We start from the raw sequence: 21,993 nt of genomic DNA, 5'->3' as shown, positions 1-21,993 counted from the left end.
TCAGCGCTTCACTTATTATGGATCTTCAGTATCAACTGGTAAATGTAAGTCTTTTTTTTCTTTTAATATATTTTAAAGACTTCAGTGAGTATTGCCAAATGAATATTGCACATTTATTACAGAAGTCAATTTAAGTGGATCATAACACTTGTACTCCCATATTATGCCAGCATAAATATTCAATATCATCAAATAAAATAACGGAATCCTAAAAGCGTATATAATTAATATATTTATGCCAAGTAGTTGATATCAACGAATGACTGCATGATGTTGATAAGTAATTGGCTAAAAACTTTTGTATGAAAATTTGAAAAAAAAGTTGACCTAGTGACGAACGTTTGGTCTGAATGGTAATGCACGTGCACAAGTAACTGGATCGTCTGTGTCAAGACACACCTTGAATAAGTCTACACATGTTCGCTACACACTAATTAACCTATCATCCTATGTCTGGTTAACTTACATGCCTTTTTGTGTGTAATGTAAAACTAAAGAATTCAGACAGCTTATCAAAAATGTTTTTTTTGTGAAACAGTTACAATAATATCATTGTATAAGTGTTTATCTGTCGTGCCAGGCTTTTTTGTTAAAAAAACAATGAGAAAATGCTCAAATTAGACAGTTTATTTGGTTTTACTTGAATATAAATAGCCGATTTTATCATGAAAATTATCAATACAACACTATTTTGATCATTTGAACAACAAAAATCTGGCATGACATAGATAACTATATTTTGGAGAAGCTCTCTGAATTCTATAATTTATAATTTTATATTTTTAATGTTTTTGTAACTAACAAATATATCGCATCAAAACATTAGTCCGGAGGGGTTCATCATTGATTACAAACTGAAACCGTTCGGTTATTTCTCAAATCTTTCTCTGCACAAGTGTACTGAAGCACCTTAAAGGGAATAAGCAAGGTCGTTTTCTTTCATGTAATATTTGTGAAAAAAAAACACTGATGGTGTTTATTGATTATATATATCACAAACTTATCAACTCCCATGAATGTCCTTAAAAACTTGCTGAAAACCTCAAACTCACCTAGACAAAGGGAAGCAAATGAAAATAAAGATAAAAATTAATAAAGAGTTTCTTGGAACTACTTTCTGAATAATTGTAAAAATACCTGAGTCATAAAAAATTCTACACAAATTCAAATATTTTACACCAATATTATTTAATGTTCATTCATTCTATAATAAAATATGGATGTTCAGCTAATTAAATTAGAAGGATTATATAGATTATCAATACTAATCATTAGAAGTCCTTCAAGAGTGACCGGTCAGTCTCTTTGTAGCAAAGAAAATAATTTGTTAAAGAGAATTAATAGATTCTCCAATAGTGTTTATCTGAGAATCTATTAATGAATGGTCATTCACAATTTGACCATTCACAGTTTGACCATTAACAATTCGACCATTCACTGCTGTGTTGACCCTCTTAATGGATATTTGTAGATCGGATTATAACAGCCGTGATGACAAGGTCCGACACCTGCACACAACCAGAATGGTACCCATGCATTGTCCACGATTTCACACCTGTTATTAATGTATTCACTGAACAGGTTCCATTTTTCTTCTACAACTGAAGAAATTTTTCAAAAGAAACATCATTTGTAAGTTTACTTAAAAATCATTTGTCAGTTATAAATGCTAGGTTTCTAAGAGCATTCAATTTTAATTTAATTGTTAAAAATGTGTTTATATCAAGAAAAGACAGCATATAATCTTAAAAACAAAGAAGTCAGTTGAGGGATAGAGGATTTTGGAGTTACATAAAAGTTTCCCAAGACGTGGATGGTTTTGAATATTGAATACCACTAGATTTGCACAAGTCTAATAAAATATTTACATAGTAGATTATTTTTGTCTTTTTATTTTTCAGAAAAAGGTAATTTTCATAACATTAAATATCTTTAATCTGATTGATGAATAATTAATTGGAAATAAGATGAAAGCAGAGCAGACAGTATCCAAGTTTTTATCATCACAGTGATAAAGTGTTGCATCTTTTTAAATTTTGTAGTGTAGCAAGGGAGATAACTCTGCTCATCCTGAACCACAGAAAGTGAGGACAAACCCAGTATGTACAATGTAAGTAAGTTGATACAGTTTTTTGTGTAATTAGAATATTTTAACTATACATTTTCTTTCATTTTGAAAACTTGTTATAAGGTAGCAACATTGTACCTTTGGGATTCCAGTTAAAATGTCTTTTCTTACTGTACTTCTGATGCTGTTTTCATTGTTAAACCTAATTAATGCTTTGTGTTATAGTTGAAATATAAACAGTTGAAGTTCATTTTTACTAGATTACATGTACCTAGAAGAAGTTCTAAATGATAAGCACAAATCACTCGACTTACCCAGTTAACCAGTCGCCCTCCCCAGTTTGGGGAAGTCTCCTCAAATTTTAAAATCACATGCCAAAAGGATTTTGGCCATGTTAGCTTATGCTTTGGTGTAGAATCCATTGCCTGTGTCTGTGTCATTAACATTAAATGACTTATTTTCAAAACCAAAAAGTCCTAAAATAATATTTGTCTTACAGGTTCCTGGGATAGAGGCCAACTTAATTTGATAAAATAAATGACCATGGCCCATATTGAAGGTCAAAGGGTAGATCTTTTGACCCATATTCAAGGTAACAGGGGTCATATTTGTTATAAATCTCACCATCTTCTGATCCACCGAACAGGTAGAATCTGGTAGAACCCTGGGATGACGACCCATCAAAGTTTGTGAAAATATATGACCTTGACTCATATTCAAGGTCAAAGGGGTCAAATTGTGTAAAACAACTTCTTCTAATTAATCAAGTCCTAGAAGATGCTTGGCTTGTATATACCATAAACTTTAGTTTACAAAATTGCAAAACAAGTTATTTCAACATAATTATGCTAATGGCTCTTTATGGCCTAGATGGAAGTACCCAAGTGATTTCACTGTAGAGGAAACCAGAGTATCCGGGGTATCGGTATCCGGAATATACAGGGTGTCCAGAGTATCCGGGGTATCGGTATCCGGAATATACAGGGTGTCCAGAGTATCCGGGGTATCCAGAGTATCCGGGGTATCCGGGGTATCCGGGGTATCTGGGGTATCCGGAGAAGACCTAGCGGTCTGGTGACCCTGTACCTATTCAGGTCAAATTTTGGAATCAAACCCTGGTCCGTTAGATTTGATGTTTTACCACTGTGCCATCTATAACCACCCTGGGTACAGGATATATACATAAGCCGATGAGTTACCTACCCTTGAGGGTGTTAACATTTAACCCAAAGAGACATCAAACAATGGATCATACCAGTCCTCGATCATCATCAAAATATTTCAAATTCCTCAAGTCTGATTCCCTGTTTAATGAATGGTTTTTGTTGTCATTAAATCCATTGTTCCGTGTGCAAGTCGGCTGATAAAATGGAAACTTAATATCCATGATGATTTTGACAGGAATTAATCTTCATATTATCGCAGTGGAAATTATTTTATTATCGCATTGGAAATGATTTGTTCATCGTAATGAAAAAGATTTCATCATCAGAGTGGAAATTGATTTTATCAGCAAGGGATTTCTGGTCCATAGATATCCGTTCATCATCACATCGTTTTTCTGTGTGGCTTTGGTAAAATATTTCTTAATTATAGAAATTTCAACTTTTAAGGGATCTCTGTAAAATTCTCCTTCATTAAAAGTATTATTATGGTTTAGAGGAGAACTTGTATAGAAACTAATGTAGTGGATGAAATGGTTTCTGAATTATTAGAATTAGATCTCGAGTATGAGCTGTATAATTACTATCGGGCTTATTAGCTGTTTTGGTTTGTGAACAAAATTATGTGAAGAAAATGAATCGTTATTTATAATAGAAACAGAAAAGTTATGTAAAAAAATGTTAAAATTATATTAAGATTAAAATGTAAAATTTATTTATTTTGCTAAAATTGTGAAACAGCTGAGTTTCATCAACTTACCGTACATTAATCACCCTTGTGGCCCAGATGGAAGTGCACAAGGAATCCAATCCTGAATAAAACCCATGTGGTCAGGCAGGTGAGCCAATATACCTTTCCATGTACAATTAGTGAATCAAACCCCTGCTGCCTAAGTTTAAGACAAGTATTTTACCACTGAGCCACCCCACCACCCCTAAGTGTCCTTTCAAGGAAAGGAATATCCCTTTAATTATCAAGAAAAAAGTCTTATCTTTCACAATACTATATTGAAATCTTTATTTATCTTTCACAATACAAATATTGAAATCTTTATTTATATTGCGAACGGTTTGTTTTTAATTCTCGGTATTTTGACATAACACACATTGTTCAAACTGATGTAAAAGACAAATGGCTCTTGTTAAACTTCCGCTGTATCTTCTCGCAGAAAACAAAGAGTTCTGTTTCTAAAAAGAGCTAGATCATGATTGATCAGACAGGCGTGTAAACACCTAATGTATTTTTCTGAATGGTTGTGCATACTTCTTAATCTTTGATTTGGATGACAGCCGTGGGGCTCGTATATAAACAAGCTATTATTACTTATAGTCGCCATAAAAAAAATTGAACTCAGAGCTGTATCTCTCTGTAAACTTTTTGTACAAGATTAACTGTATAACTAGAATTATCATGGTGTTCGAATTCTCTGTCATAAGGAAATCGTAGGAAACACCAGCTGGGTGTCTACCTATATACTGACACAATGTATCATTTCCAATATCGGACCTAGAAGTATAACATCCCTGATATCTGTATACTGGTAGGTTTATGCCAATTTCCTTATAGAAACCATTGGCGTTCCACTGATAATCCCTGATACTGGGCCTGTAGCCTGCCCAGGTTAAATAAACAGTCGATTACTACACTACACTTGTAATCATAAATACTCCGGGTGTAAGAAGTTGAACCCCGAATGTTCCAGCTTAATTTCTGATTCGCGAGCGTAATTGATAGATTTTCAGAATATACTCCGGGTGTAAGAAGTTGAACCCTGAATGTTCCAGCTTAATTTCTGATTCGCGAGTATTATTGATAGATTTTCAGAAATTTGTAGCTGCACATATTATATTTATGTTTCAATGCTTTTTAGCCTATAGGACATCCCTCCAAAATTACTGGTGTATTTAAAGCTTTAGTTTAGGGGTAAAAAGGCCTTTTAGGGTTTTCTGGGATTTCTCCTGATTTTGGATTATCCATATAGATATAGATATACATGATGTTATTCTGTCCGAGAATTATTCCAAGAATTATTCCGGAGGCTTCCGCTCCGGAAAGAAGATGGAAGTGTAGCCGACTACGTGCTTGCTGTCAGTGCTGAATAGAGTTTGCGTAATATTGGCAGATACTGGTGCCAGCTAATACTGTTTTAACATGTGTGTCTCATTAAAGTGGCTTCCCTAGTGTGGGCTGGCCTCGAGGTCCTCTGGAGCTGGCCAGGATTTCATTCACGTGCTGTGTTAAAGGCTGCGAACACATTTAGACGTCACAAAAAGTAACGGTTTTTATAAAAAGTGCAGTGCTTTAAAAAAGTGTGCATTGAAGGAGTGCATTCTGAAATTTTGGATTATTTATATCACAAGAATTTTCTATAAAACAGGTAAGTGTTTTAATTACAATAGTCCAGGATCATTTTAAACTGATATATGAATGATTATTGGAGTATATCATACCTACCCTGGGGTGGAATGGTAAATTGTTTTTTCTGTGTTCATTCTCCACAAAGAAAACAATGCACTATTGTTTCTTAACATTGAATAGGACTTTAATCCTACAAAGATATTTGATTAGTATGGATGTATTTAGAAGTATATATAATTCCATTTAAAAGAATCATTTGACAATTTATTCTTGAGGTTTGAAAAGACAAAGAATCCTATGCTGTGTTGCGTACAGTTTTTTGGAGTAAGATACTAAAATTTGGGTAAAAATAAGGTTGTATATATCATGTATATGATTTGGGCCTGCCATTGTCCCCTACAACCCCAACATATCTCTGCCCTCTGCGGAGAAGACATGAAGATATATCTTACATTCATTCATAAATTTCTTTGAGAAAAAAATTTCACCAGTTCAGAACAGCCATGTTATCTGTTCATTCAGTTGTACGAAATGTTTTTACTACATCAGAGTAAGAACAGATCTTTAAAGAAAACCTCATGACTTTGGAATTTGATCTAGATATTTGAAGCCACATTGATGTTAGGCAGATTTTATTTTTAAGTTTGTGGAAATTGGCTGAGATAAGCTGGGGGGGGGGGGGGGGGGGGGGGGGGGGGGGGGGGGGGGGGGGGGGTTAGGATGGGTTATTTAGTGAAAGGGATGGTTTAGGGAACTTAACTTTGGTAATTTTCTATTTTCAGTTGGATAATTCCAATCTGGGTCATCTCGGACAAAATGTCTTTGTGACATCAATTGTTCAAATTTGGGTGATAAATCACCATTATGATATACATGTATTGTCTCCAATGTCATATTGATTAATATATGTGTGTACAGTGTTCTAGGGTATCAGAGGTGTGTTCTGACTTAACAAAAAATATGTGTTTTAGGGAATCACGATGACTAGGTAGATATTTGAGGGATGCTGTGGGATACATGGTGCATGTATATTGACTGGGGAGTAACCCTATGGTGGTTAGTGATATGTTCTATCTGACATTTATAGCAGGGATCAGATCTCAAACTTTTCAGATGGAGGATAATCCTTGGTTCTGAGATACAGCCAATCAACACCTGTCTACTGTGTACAGGACCACAAAGGTCATGACTGATCAACTTGACCTTTTGTATCTGGACGAATCCTTATCAGGCTACTCACTGTTTTTCCCACTGGTCATTAAGTACTGTTTGTTTTGACACATTTCCTTAAATTGAATGGATCTTGAACAGTTCACTCTTTTTATTGGTGAACTTAAATTTTAAGGTCATTGACCCAGTATTTTAAATCAGTAGATATAACAGTTCTGGAATAAAATTGTAATTCCTGAAGCTGTTTCAGTGAAGTTGGTTGATATTCATTATTAAATAAAAGTGCCTTAACTGATAGTTTATAACCGTTTAGCTACTATCTCATAAGTATGAATATATATATGGATATAATTTCTGTTTCACCTTCGACGAAGTCTCGAAGTGAGTCTGTGGTGTTACTTTTCTGTGTAGGCGTTGGTGTCGTCAACGTTTCACTTAACGTTTTGCATTTAGATCTGTTCCTCAAAAAGTATAAGTCCTGAACTTTAACCAAACTTGGTATATAGTTTGATCATATAGTGGACATCTCAACACAGCCTTCATTTACGGAATATCATCCAGTCAGATCATATAGTGGACATCTCAACACAGCCTTCATTTACGGAATATCATCCAGAATTTATGGTCCAGTGACTCTGGAAATTAGGGATGCTGGGAAACTTTACTTACAGTTTGTGTTTAGCTCAGTTTTTCAAAAAGTGTCAACGTTATTTCAACCAAAAAGTGTCAACGTTATTTCAACCAAAAAGTGTCAACGTTATTTCAACCAAACCTGGAATATAGTTGCATTGTGGTATGAACATATCATCCCATTCTACAGATTACATGAATTTTAATTGTTTGCTATATTTTTTAATTAAAATTCCTAGATTTTGAGAAATGAATATTACATATTTATTGCTTCTTCAGATTATTTTATCGTGAAATTGGAATGAATTCTATGAAAAAATCAGATGTACATATTTTATTTGCACTTCTAAGAAAGAGTGACATTTTGGGTTAGGACACATTTTGGTGAATTTTGAGAATTAGTCATTTTGCTAAATTTGATGTTTGTTTTGCAATGCATCAATATATACACATGTCTATAATGTAGATATGGTTCTTCCATACTATTATGTGGAGGTTTTTTGGTTGCTTATGGAAAAAATACTGAAATTCTAGTGAATTATGCACCAAAATGGCTATTCATATCAAATGATTATAGCTCAACTGTAATATGCACCATCACTGTCTTTTCCATGATGTTTAACTTCCACTTCCAGTGGGTAGGCCTGAGTGTCATACTGTTGATTCACGGTCTAGCCGAGATACAAACTGCTGTCTTTTCCTGTTAGTTTATGAACACACACCAAAACAACTTTGTTGAGATAAAGACGTAATTCCATATCCAATCACCGTTGTGTGACAGACATGTTTGTGGTCCTTTAGATCACGCCGACAAACTACATGTCGTAAAATCGAAACATGTCATAAAAATAAGTAACTAATCACCAATATTTGCAAATACATGTTTACTTTAATTGTTGTATTATATGAAGAAGTAACTTCAAATATTGGAAAAAAGGTTTATGTCATTTCAAATTATCGAAGAGTTATCTCCCTTAAAATTGACCAGTTCGTACAGCAAGACCCGTAACAAAACCTGAAAACTTACAACATTGACAAAGCTAGACAGGCGAGACATATAATTACTTGTAATTTATGCGATTCAAATGAAATGTTTATAAATAATGAACCACTGTTCAGTTAAGTGGTTGGAACTTTTGATCACATGACACGCATTCTTATGTATAGAACAACGAATTGAATTGATGGATTCTCTAGGTAACGGATCCATCTATTTTGTAAAGAAAACAACTTTTAGCTACAATTGGCATTGCAGGAAAATATATTGACTATCTATGTCATTGTAAACAGTTCATAGAATTTAAAAAGTATCGGGGGGGAAACCGCATACACTGTTTTGCATTCTCTGAACTATTCCATGAAAAACGCTTATACACAAAACATAGTTGTTTTTAATGATATTGGTGTTGTGTACAAAATCATTTTAATCGAAGAATTTTCTCCAACATCATTTGTTGACTAATCTACCCACCTTTTTTTTCAAATTCTCTGTCACAATTAAATCTCTGATGATTAATACTCTCTGTCACAATTAAATCTCTGATGATTAATACACTGTAAGCAGCAGGACATATATACTTTATCTCTGCGAGCCTGATCCTCGTAAATCATCGCCAATAGTCGTTACATGTAGAGTGGAATGTTAAGTAAGGCGAGTGGCTTGCTCCTTATCGTAATGGGGAGCTGTTTTACAGACGAGTATGATGGCCAATAATTACCAATAATGGAAAATCTAGACTCTTGACTCAATAATTCCCCTGAAACAATTTGGTCATAACAATCACATGGCTAGATTCAACAGCTTCATACGAAAAAAGGAACAACGAAAATTTCATCCGATTTTTAAATTGTTTTTTCCATGAAGATAGCATCAAATTTAAACTTCACTGCTGAATTTTGCAGCTGAAATTCGCTGACAAAATAAATTACAGAAGATATTTCAAGGACGTTTAGAAACGATAATTATGATTACAACTAACAAATCTTTAGTTCGATATTCCCGGCTGTGTCACGGCTGAGCGAGTAACAATAGTTAAGACTCCCTAAAACCCCTATGGCCGACTCCAATGTCATGGCGATTGTTTGATGCTGCCACTGGCCTTTGTGATGAAGATCTGACAGAAGTTTTTTAGAGATGGCAATTTTTTAAAGAATTAATCCGCCTTGGGACAAAAGATAAAATAAATCTGATTTAATGCACTTTCATGTCCTCTAATGATATTGGAACATTGTGTATGTTGGTATTTTATCTTTAGTTGTGTGCTGTGTGTAAGGATGGGACAATTGATATGTCTGGCAGAAGAAGCCTTTGAGAGTCCAAGTGCCCATATGAATGCTCTGATTTCTTTCAGCTAGCCTGAATCAAGGCTTTGAAAGCCTTGTCAACTTGAATAGTGTCCATTTCTATTCAAATTTTTATGTTTTTAAAACATATTCATAAATAATAATGCTTATTTGAGGATTCATAACGGTTACTTGATAAGATATAAAGCTAAAAAATGTTTGTAGTAGTTGAGTAATTTTCTCAAAAATATTCTGGCAAATTTAGTCTCCAAACTCGTCAAGTTGATCATGATAAGGTTGAAAAGCCAATGGCTATATTGATTTGGGTGTTGAAGCTTTGGTTCACATTGGTATTGTGTTTTCTAAGCTAAGTATCATGTACAACTATTGTAATAAAGATATATTGTGTTGTAGATGGAGAATGGTAAATGAATTTAGGGAGAAACATCTGCAACTTATTGACATCTTGTAATTATTATATATATGCAGGACACAGCTGTATAACGTCCAGCACAGCACCATTCCATGCCACTTTGCAATGGATCTTGACATTTATTATCGTCAAGTTCTGCCCCTTAAGTATGTCTGCATCGGGACTGAATCTAATATTGTTGCTTCTAGCTTCAGTTGTTACAGACTGTTTTGTCAAACTCCATAAGAGCCTAAATGTTATTTGCCAGAATGTGTTTTTATGTTTCACTATGGGTTTGAGGAATTATTGAAAGTGCCTGCCGTCTGCTATAGTATGGTGGATATCTTGTTGAGGAAACTGCTATTTTATTTATCATTATGGTCTGTTTAAAATGGTTCATCTATCTTAATTAAGGAACAAATGTTCTTCCTTCAACTTCATAATTGATAAGATGTATTTATAATCTGTCATGTTGGAAATGTAAATACTGTATGTAAACTAAATAATATTTTAGTCTTATTAGCTCACCTGGTCTGACGTCTGTCCGTCAACCCATATAGGGTGGGGACTCAAAATTGTACAATTGGGGGGCTGACCCCTAGGAGCCTGAGAGGTGCATGGGGCCAAAATTGGTCAATTTGGCTGAATTTATATAAACGACATCTTCTCTGAAACTAAACAGTGGATATCACTCATATTTGACTGGTAGCACCCCCATGGGGTATGGATTCAAAATTGTACAAATGAGAGGGAAAGGCCCCCCCTGGGGCCTGAGGGGCGCGGGCCAAAAGGGGTCAGTTCGGCTAAATTGATATAAACGACTAAGCAATGGATATCGTGCATATTTGACTGGTAGGGATTCAAACTTGGAACAAATGGTAGGGCTGAACTCCCCCCCCCCCCCCCCCCCACCCCCCAACCCCCCCAAGGGGCCTTAATGGTGGGTTAAAAAGGAATCAGTTTGCCTTTATTGCTATAAAAAATTAATTCTCTGGTAGTATAAGTGATGAATATCGCTCATATTTGACTGGTAGCATCCCTAAGGGTTGGCGATTCAAATATCTACAGATGGTCCAGCTGACCCCCAGGGGGCTGAGGGTTGGGGCCAAAAATAAGCAATTTGGCTATATTGTTATAAAAACTTTTTTGTAGTGTTGAAACTGTTGAGAATCCCAACCCATAACCATATTATAGCACAGCTGGGCACCATGAGATTACCACAATCCTGTTGTAGAAATAGGCCCTTTGGTATTTCCCCACCCGTAAGGGACTTACTTACTTTAAACACAATCATGTTGTAGAAACAATCCTTGGGGTCTTGAAAGCGTTTCTGGGTTTTATCTTAGAAGCAGTTGAGGTCCCTTCCCCACAAATATATATATATTGTTGTTAGACATTAACAAATGAAGCTATTAATAAATTGAACATGAACATATTTTGACATTTTTTGGTCAAATCCAACCAGGTGAGCGATACTGGCCCTCTGGGCCTCTTGTTTATCATATTTTGTCAGCTCACGTTGAAGAATATAATTGTTATGTTGACAGCTGAAATAAATAAATGTCATGATTACATGCATAAACTCTTAATCTGAACTCCATGAAAAAAAAATGTCCACCTGAAATTTAAAAATATTGTAAACTCCATATTGGGAAATGGTATATGCTGAATTCTCTTCATTCCAAGTGTTTAATTGAATTCAATTGTACATGTCCCAGGACTGATATAGACTGGCCACCTGTCTCTAGAATATTAAAATAATTAATTCAAATGAGGTATGTGATTTTGGTCTTGAGGATATCAAACTAGGGCGAGATAATCAAGTATTAAAATGTAGTGGAGCAATTCTGACAAAAACCTTAGGGGTTGGTGGCCAGTCTAGGACTGATACTGCCGTATAAAAGTTTGTATTAGTGACAAATTATCTTACTTTCTCATTTAATTAACTAACATAGATATATCACTGATAACTTTAAGAGAAAAACCCCCCAACAAATTGCTACATTTTTTTATGAAATGAGTTACAGAAGTTGTCTGTTTGAAGATGTAAAATAGGGGAAAAAAATCAAAGATAAATGAACTCATACGTCTAATGTAAGCAGCTTCTGGATTTTAATTGAATACAGACTGCATTACCACGAAGTTCTCTGCCGTAATTATTCTGTTTTAAACAGATGTGTTTCTGGTTGCTATGGCAATGTCATGGTTTACTAGAAAGTTAATTTCCCTTACAAGTGTGTTGGAGTGACCGGCAGATTGTGTTTCTAAATGATTTGGAAAATAGACACTTAAAGTTTTAAATAACTCAACTACTCAGAATATCTGTAATATACGTTCTGGATGTATTTCATCTCCGGCTCTTTGTACATGTGTAGTGTTTGTGTAAGTTTAGGAGAAAAAGGGATTAAAAATGATATGGATTTCAACATTGATAACATTCTTTCATGGAAAAAATACAAAATAGGAAAATGTATATCTGGCAAACAGACTGTCTCGTGAGACCACACCATTTGTCTTTCATTCGACCCTGTGTTGAGCAAAAACCCTTTCTGTACCTGATGTATATGCCTAGACCATCCAATTTTTTGATAGAACCTTTTCTGTAGCTGTTGAATGGGATTTCTCATTACATAATTTCTCATTTGTCAGGGGATACTTTCTATATAGAATCACCAACATACCTGTTAACATGGACCTGTGTATAGAGACCTTTCTGTATATAAGACCTGTGTATAGAGACCTTTCTGTATATAAACACCAACATACCTGTCAACACAGGGACGTGTCTATAGAGACCTTTCTGTATGTATTACCTGTCTATAGAGACCAATATGTATCTAAACACCTGCATGCCTGATAACAGAGGGACCTGTGTATAGAGACCTTTCTGTATATGACTGATCTATAGAAATCTATCTGTATATAAGACATGCATACCTGTTAACAGAGAGACCTGTCTATAAAGACCTTTCTGTATATAAGACCATGTGTATAGAGACATTTCTGTATATAATACCTGTGTATAGAGATCTTTCATATGACCTGTCTATAGAGACCTTTCTGTATACAGAGGAGCCCACTTATTTGCATATCGGTTATTTGAATATCCCGCTTATTTCCATAAAATTCTCAGGTCCCGATTTTTGTCTTCTTTATCTTTGTATTTTAATCCTGTGTATTTGCATCGACTAAAACACCGACTCCCGCTTATATGCATATAAAAATTCCAAAAAATCGAAAAATTTTAATTGATTTTAGGGTATTTTTGTGATTTTCCCGTAATAGAAGTTTTATGAAATGTGTTTTAACTTGCATATTGATTCGACACGATGTACAAAGTTATCTTATCATTGGTTCACACTTCGTCATTACAGGTTACGTTCGATGCATCGATATCGACATTTAGTTATTATCCAGACCATATCAGTAGCAATGTGCAGAAGAATTACTGAATAAAATAGTTATATGCCTCATCTTTTGATGAGATTTGTTTATTTATTATAGCATCGATCCAAACCTCTGTTCTGTGCACTTCAACACTCGCTGAGGCAGGTTGCGATCGCCATGATTGTTTACTAGGTGCGTTGCATTGTGTAATGAACGGCAACTCTCTGTGTGTGTGCGCCATTTTCCAAAACAAACCCAAACGACAATACACATGTCACGGTCATTTAAGACAGTCTATTGCTTCAGCAGTTCATCATCTATGATCAAACAACTAATATACTCATAGCAGGAACACAACGCATCTCGAGACGATAATGAATGTTAATTGAAACGATGACATTGTACATCGTAGTGCCAACCCACGCCTGTATGACCGATATCGGACCCAGAGACTCGGAGTGACCAGTAGTAAACGATGAAGTGTATGCAAATATTTGTACATTTACAAAGAATAACAACCCATGTATTTCGTATTTACTCTTATATTTTAAATAATGTTTTTTTTTTTTTAATATACTTTTAATGCAAATAACGTAAACAATCATATAGCGCCAATTTTGAGTACCTACCTGACAATCTACATGTGTATAAGAGGGGCCAAAACCTAACTCCGCCTATACGAATACTCCGGTTATTTGCATATTTTGTCATGGAAAATGGGCTATGCAAATAAGCGGGTTGCTCTGTATATGACCTGTCTATAGAGACCTTCCCGTATATAAGACCTGTCTATAGAAACCTTTCTGTATATATGACCTGCCTATAGGGACCTTTCTGTATATATGACCTGTCTATAGGGACCTTTCTGTATATATGACCTGTCTATAGAGACCTTTCTGTATATAAGACCTGTCTATAGAGACCTTCCTGTATATAAGACCTGTCTATAGAGACCTTCCTGTATATAAGACCTGTCTCTAGAGACCTATCTGTATACAAATACCTGCATAGCTGTTAACACAGGGACCTGTGTTTAGAGACCTTCTTGTTATAAACACCAATATACCTGTTAAAATAGGCACCTGTCTATAGAGACCTTTTTGTATACAAACACCTGCATACCTTTAAACAGAGACCTGTCTCTAGAGTCCTTCCTGTATATAAGACCTGTCTATAGAGACCTTCCTGTATATAAGACCTGTCTATAGAGACCTTTCTGTATATAAGACCTGTGTATAGAGACCTTTCTGTATATAAGACCTGTCTATAGAGACCTTCCTGTATATAAGACCTGTCTATAGAGACCTTCCTGTATATATGACCTGTCTATAGAGACCTTTCTGTATATATGACCTGTCTATATGGACCTATCTGTATATATGACCTGTCTCTAGAGACCTTCCTGTATATAGAACCTGTGTATAAAGACCTTCTTGTATTTAGAACCTGTCTATAGAGACCTTCCTGTATATAAGACCTGCTATAGAGACCTTTCTGTATATAAGACCTGTCTATAGAGACCTATCTGTATATAAGACCTGTCTATAGAGACATATCTGTATATAAGACCTGTCTCTAGAGACCTTTCTGTATATAGAACCTGTGTATAAAGACCTTCTTGTATTTAGAACCTGTCTATAGAGACCTTCCTGTATATAAGACATGTCAAGAGGAGGACAGAAATGTTATGTTCTGATTTACATAAAAATCTGATTAAGTTACTATGTTCATGTCATTTTAATTGAATCCCAACACCTGGGCAATTCTGACCTGACACCAGTTTGTAGTGTATTATACTGAATTCCTATAAGTTTCCTGTTTCGTGTAAACACCTATTCATTCCATTGAAAAAGTCCTGAGAAACAAGAAATTGAAATACCACAGAATCAGTTATTTTTAATCTAAATTGTAAATTTTGTCTGGATTCTGTACAGTATGGATATATAACTAACTTCCCTGTGTATTCCGACAATACTGACTTCTCAATATCTTTTAAATCCTGATGTACGATGACAGGAAAATGTTCGTAACTGTTTTACAGTGATAATTTGATACATTTTCCATGTAATTTATTTGTTTTTAAATGAATCGTGAAATTTCATCTGTATTCCAGTCGCAGGGCCTGTGTACTGTATGAAAAGATGTTCAGAGGGATAGGTGTTGAGTTGCCTTTGTTACGGGTAGTTCTGCCTAAACGGAACACAAAGGTCACCTTTACAAGCCTTTCGCATAACAATAGAATTATGAAACAAATCTGTGAACAATCCTTCGGGTGTTTAATTTTGCTATTCATGGATTGTCAGCGGGATGTGTTTTCTTGCTGTCTTGTGCTGACGGCCGTTACAACCCATCTGTCTGTTCAGCTGCCGAAATTCTCCCTTTATCAGCTTAGCACTTGAAATGTATTCTGAAATAAGTGCACCGAGAGTTGGGTCAGAATATTTAACAGGTTAACATAGCATTAATTGTTTATTGACAAACTTATTTTTGAATCCTGAAGGAAAATAAGATTCTGTTTGGAATTTGGAGTTTTAACGTTCAGATTGAAGGATATGGTGTATGGATGTATGATATGGTCCTGTGGGAGTGATACTGATGGACTATTGTGAATTGGTTATTGGGTAAGTCATACAATGTACATTTATTGTACCATGTAATATACCAAATACCTTAATATATACAGGCATGGTATAGAAAATGTCAAAATGTTTAAATCTCAGATACATGTGATATTTTTGTTTTGGTGATTTGCAGGCTAGAGATATTTCTAGATGTACTTTACATCTATATAGCTACAGTCAAACCTGTCCATTATGTCAGGGAGCACAGGGAACTGTGGCCTTTATAGACAAGTTCTGTTATAGACAGGTGACCTTTTAGAGCAGGATTTACTGTAGGATTGAATGTCACATAAAAAGGTTTGATACAATCTGTATACTCTGTATTGAACATGATCACAGCTTTACTTCGAACCTAAATGGTGATGACAGGTGGGATAGAAGAGTACATATGTACCAGTGTAGTATAGACCAGAACATCTGCCATAGTTGTCTGACTTACTTATAATTACTGATCCGAGGACATAATTGTAGGGTCTTTATAGGAAAGTCTCTCTCTACTGGAGACACTGTAAAACAGGAAATCTGGTAAAAAAAATCAAAAAAATCAGCATATTTTAGAAAATATCTGATATCATATTCTGGACAGATTGTAGTTGTTAGACTCTGTGTTCAAGTACAGTTAAATGGCAAAGAAAACAGTTCCTCACCAAGAGACCTGTACCTCTATTTATAGAGATGTTGTACATGGTAAGAGATTATTTCTATTAGGGACCACCTGTGTTATAGATCACCTCTATAAGGGACCACCTGTGTTAAAGATCACCTCTATAAGGGACCACCTGTGTAACCGATCACCTCTATGAGGTACAACCTGTGGTACAGATCACCTCTATAAGGTACAACCTGTGTTACAGAACACCTCTATAAGGGACAACCTGTGTTACAGATCACCTCTATAAGGGACAACCTCTATTATATATCACCTCTATAAGGGACAACCTGTGTTACAGATCACCTCTATAAGGGACAACCTGTGTTACAGAACACCTCTATAAGGGACAACCTGTGTAACAGATCACCTCTATAAGGTACAACCTGTGTTATAGACCACCCCTATAAGGGACAACCTGTGTTACAGATCACCTCTATTAGGGACAACCTGTGTAACAGACCACCTCTATAAGGGACAACCTGTGTTATAGACCACCTCTATAAGGGACAACCTGTGGTACAGACCACCTCTATAAGGGACCACATTGTTACAGATCACCTCTATAAGGGACAACCTGTGTTACAGATCACCTCTATAAGGTACAACCTGTGTTATAAATCACCCCTATAAGGGACAACCTGTGTTACAGATCACCTCTATTAGGGACCACATTGTTACAGACCACCTCTATAAGGGACAACCTGTGTTACAGATCACCTCTATAAGGGACAACCTGTGTTACAGAACACCTCTATAAGGGACAGCCTGTGTTACAGACCACCTCTATAAGGTACAACCTGTGTTACAGATCACCTCTATAAGGTACAACCTGTGTTACAGATCACCTCTATAAGGGACAACCTGTGTTACAGAACACCTCTATAAGGGACAACCTGTGTTATAGATCACCTCTATAAGGGACAACCTGTGGTACAGACCACCTCTATTAGGGACAACCTGTGTTATAGATCACCTCTATAAGGTACAACCTGTGTTACAGAACACCTCTATAAGGGACAACCTGTGTTATAGATCACCTCTATAAGGGACAACCTGTGTTACAGACCACCTCTATTAGGGACAACCTGTGTTATAGATCACCTCTATAAGGGACAACCTGTGGTACAGACCACCTCTATAAGGTACAACCTGTGTTACAGACCACCTCTATAAGGGACAACCTGTGTAACAGATCACCTCTATAAGGTACAACCTGTGTTACAGAACACCCCTATAAGGGACGTGTTACAGATCACCTCTATTAGGGACAACCTGTGTTACAGATCACCCCTATAAGGGACGTGTTACAGATCACCTCTATTAGGGACAACCTGTGTTACAGACCACCCCTATAAGGGACAACCTGTGTTATAGATCACCTCTAAGGTACAACCTGTGTAACAGATCACCCCTATAAGGGACAACCTGTGTTACAGATCACCCCTATAAGGGACAACCTGTGTTACAGAACACCTCTATAAGGGACAACCTGTGTTACAGACTACCTCTATAAGAGACAACCTGTGTTACAGATTACCTCTATTAGGGACAACCTGTGTTACAGACCACCCCTATAAGGGACAACCTGTGTTATAGATCACCTCTAAGGTACAACCTGTGTAACAGATCACCCCTATAAGGGACAACCTGTGTTACAGATCACCCCTATAAGGGACAACCTGTGTTACAGAACACCTCTATAAGGGACAACCTGTGTTACAGACTACCTCTATAAGGGACAACCTGTGTTATAGATTACCTCTATAAGGGACAACCTGTGTAACAGATCACCTCTATAAGGGACAAACTGTGTTACAGATCACCTCTATAATTGACAACCTATGTTACAGACCACCTCTATAAGGGACAAACTGTGTTACAGATCACCTCTATAATTGACAACCTATGTTACAGACCACCTCTATAAGGGACAAACTGTGTTACAGATCACCTCTATAATTGACAACCTGTGTTACAGACCACCTCTATAAGGTACAACCTGTGTTACAGAACACCTCTATAAGGGACAACCTGTGTTACAGACCACCTCTATAAGGTACAACCTGTGTTACAGATCACCTCTATTAGGGACAACCTGTGTTATAGATCACCTCTATTAGCGACCACATTGTTACAGATCACCTCTATAATTGACAACCTATGTTACAGACCACCTCTATAAGGGACAACCTGTGTTACAGACCACCTCCATAAGGGACAACCTGTGTTACAGACCACCTCTATAAGGGACAACCTATGTTACAGACCACCTCTATAAGGGACAAACTGTGTTACAGATCACCTCTATAATTGACAACCTATGTTACAGACCACCTCTATAAGGGACAACCTGTGTTACAGACCACCTCTATAAGGTACAACCTGTGTTACAGACCACCTATATAAGGGACAACCTGTGTTATAGATCACCTCTATTAGCGACCACATTGTTACAGATCACCTCTATAAGGGACAACCTGTGTTACAGATCACCTCTATAAGGGACAACCTGTGTTATATATCACCTCTATAAGGGACAACCTGTGTTATATATCACCTCTATAAGGGACAACCTGTGTTACAGATCACCTCTATAAGGGACAACCTGTGTTAAGAGACCACCTCTATTAGGGACAACCTGTGTTAAGAGACCACCTCTATTAGGGACAACCTGTGTTAAGAGACCACCTCTATTAGGGACAAACTGTGTTACAGACCACCTCTATTAGGGACAACCTGTGTTAAGAGACCACCTCTATTAGGGACAACATGTGTTACAGAATACCTCTACTAGGGACCACCTGTGTTTAGACCACCTCTATTAGGGACAACATGTGTTACAGAATACCTCTACTAGGGACCACCTGTGTGTAGACCACCTCTATTAGGGACAACATGTGTTAAGAGAATACCTCTACTAGGGACCACCTGTGTTACAGACCACCTCTATTAGGGACAACCTGTGTTAAGAGACCACCTCTGTTAGGGACAACCTGTGTTAAGAGATCACCTATTAGGGACCACCTGTGTTACAGACCACCTCTATTAGGGACAACCTGTGTTACAGACCACCTCTATTAGGGACAACCTGTGTTAAGAGACCACCTCTGTTAGGGACAACCTGTGTTAAGAGACCACCTATTAGAGACCACCTGTGTAAAGAGACCTCTTTAAATCTCAGTATTATAGTTATTCAGTCATTTATGAAATTAACCTGTTTGAGAAGCCACTTTATGGACTGTTTATAACAACTCCTTGTTACCAGTCCAGAAGTATTCACTCTTTACCTTCATCATTTTTACTTCTGATTGGTCAATAGTCTTTGGACTTGGAGTGAAATAAATAAAAGTACAAAGATTCCCAGAAGTTCAGGTTACAATGGAGTCAGACAAATAGCTATCGCATTGCTTTAAAATCTTTGCAGTGGTAAAATGTATATTTTGTAGAATCCAGTTGGAAACAATCTTAGTAATTTGCTGTGTCGAGTAATTTTATGTAACATTGTGCCCTTGAAAAGAAGAGGATTTTCTTTCGTTTAATTTTGCCTTAGGCGACGCAAGGCAATCTTCTCTTACACTAATAAGATTACACTGTCTGCTTCATCAATTATCTAGCTTTGTGTCTCCCCGGGGTTATATTCCAGACTTAAATATAGCAAACACTATCCACAAATATACGTGCATCAGTATTTGGTGTCAAGGTCACCAAGGTCATAGGTTCACTGAGGTCAAATTATTTAAAGGTCACCTTGTTTTTCACCTTTTTGTTCTATCTGTGTGCTGTAATTTTAGAGTCCCAAAGAGAGGCGAGTGTCCGATATCACAGCAGATCTATTGTTAGATATCACACATATCTAGTCGTGTACTGCTTGTGGCCTATTATTGACAAAGTAGAGTACATGTAGTTACATATTCATGATATCATGGATATTTTCAGGTTATAGATTTTTTAAGATTGAAAAGAAATTGGAATAAACATGTTTTATGTGTACATAGTAGTTTAAATCTGATCGTCAGGTAAATTATGTTTAATGATTTGGTCAGCTCTGAGATGTCCCACTAGGACCTACCTGGGCTTGACACTTCATCTAAATAGATGTTTGTTTTTGTTTTGTTAATTCATTTGATTATAATGTTGATATCGTTAATGAACCATATCAAACCATGTTGTTTGGGAGCTGTGTTAGTTTAACAAGCTTTTGATTTGTGTAAAAGTTATGGTCTAGATTACATTGATATCAAACAGTGTAAGTAAAAGTTGATTAATATTGTTATAAACTGAAAAATGTCATCTTGGAGTAACAGGTTTTATGTCTGGAGTATCATTTAGGTTTATAATTAAGTTTAAAGTTGAGAATAAGTTAAGGTGTCCTTAGGGGGTGGCTTCTGTGAGGGTCTAAGTAATCGATACATGTAGTTAAACCTGAGGATGTCTCTAGGGGGTGGCTTCTGTGAGGGTCTCGGTAATTGATACATGTAGTTAAACCTGAGGATAAGTTAAGGTGTCCTTAGGGGGTGGCTTCTGTGAGGGTCTCAGTAATCGATACATGTAGTTAAACCTGAGGATAAGTTAAGGTGTCCTTAGGGGGTGGCTTCTGTGAGGGTCTCAGTAATCGATACATGTAGTTAAACCTGAGGATAAGTTAAGGTGTCCTTAGGGGGTGGTCTCAGTAATCTACATGTAGTTATATTAATTACCATATATCAGACATGTGGATGGGGCTGTCATTATAACTTCAATGAATACTCAATAAATGAATATCAATAAAAATCAACCTGGGCATTTGGTGTATTTGATCGTTACCCTTGCTATAAGATATATTGGATAGATAGGGACTCATAAATAAGGTACAGCATTCAAGTACTTTATGTTGTATGATTTGAAATATTCATCTTCACCAAATATTGGGTCTGTGTTGAATATGACCTTGACATTCATGACATTCATGGAATTATGACTACCAGAAGACTGTATAATATACTGTTATTGCTTCAGCAAATGAGGGCTAGTGGCCTTGACCTTCTGACGGTGAGGACTGTCTTGACAAAAGCTAAGACCAAGTTCAGTATCAGTTGATAACTAAAATAAAGGCTGAATTTTAATCCAGAAAATAGAATCTGTTGACATCATATTTTGAATTTGACTTTCAGAAGATGGAGACAGTTTTGATGAAATATATTCTTTAACAAGCAAATGACCTTGACCTTTGGATTGGGACTATGTGGTGGATCCTTGTAGCTTTAGTAGA

The 21,993-nt window shown here is 36.3% G+C and overlaps 1 protein-coding gene across 2 annotated transcripts in view; it reads left to right on the top strand.

Moving 5' to 3' along the window:
• Positions 1-2,058: 2,058 nt before the first annotated feature.
• The window catches only part of LOC117314625 (rap1 GTPase-activating protein 1-like), a 257,542-nt gene continuing 237,607 nt past the window's right edge, over positions 2,059-21,993 (top strand). The window contains exon 1 of one of the 2 annotated variants that reach the window (XM_033868694.1): positions 2,059-2,110. The gene's annotated coding sequence lies outside the window, so the exon portion shown is untranslated. The remainder of the gene's footprint in view (positions 2,111-21,993) is intronic. The other variant, XM_033868693.1, reaches the window with a different exon arrangement.

The sequence above is a fragment of the Pecten maximus genome, chromosome 16 (assembly GCF_902652985.1).
Source record: "Pecten maximus chromosome 16, xPecMax1.1, whole genome shotgun sequence".
Classification (NCBI taxonomy): Eukaryota; Metazoa; Mollusca; class Bivalvia; order Pectinida; family Pectinidae; genus Pecten; species Pecten maximus.
This window is presented reverse-complemented; position numbering and strand designations above follow the sequence as displayed.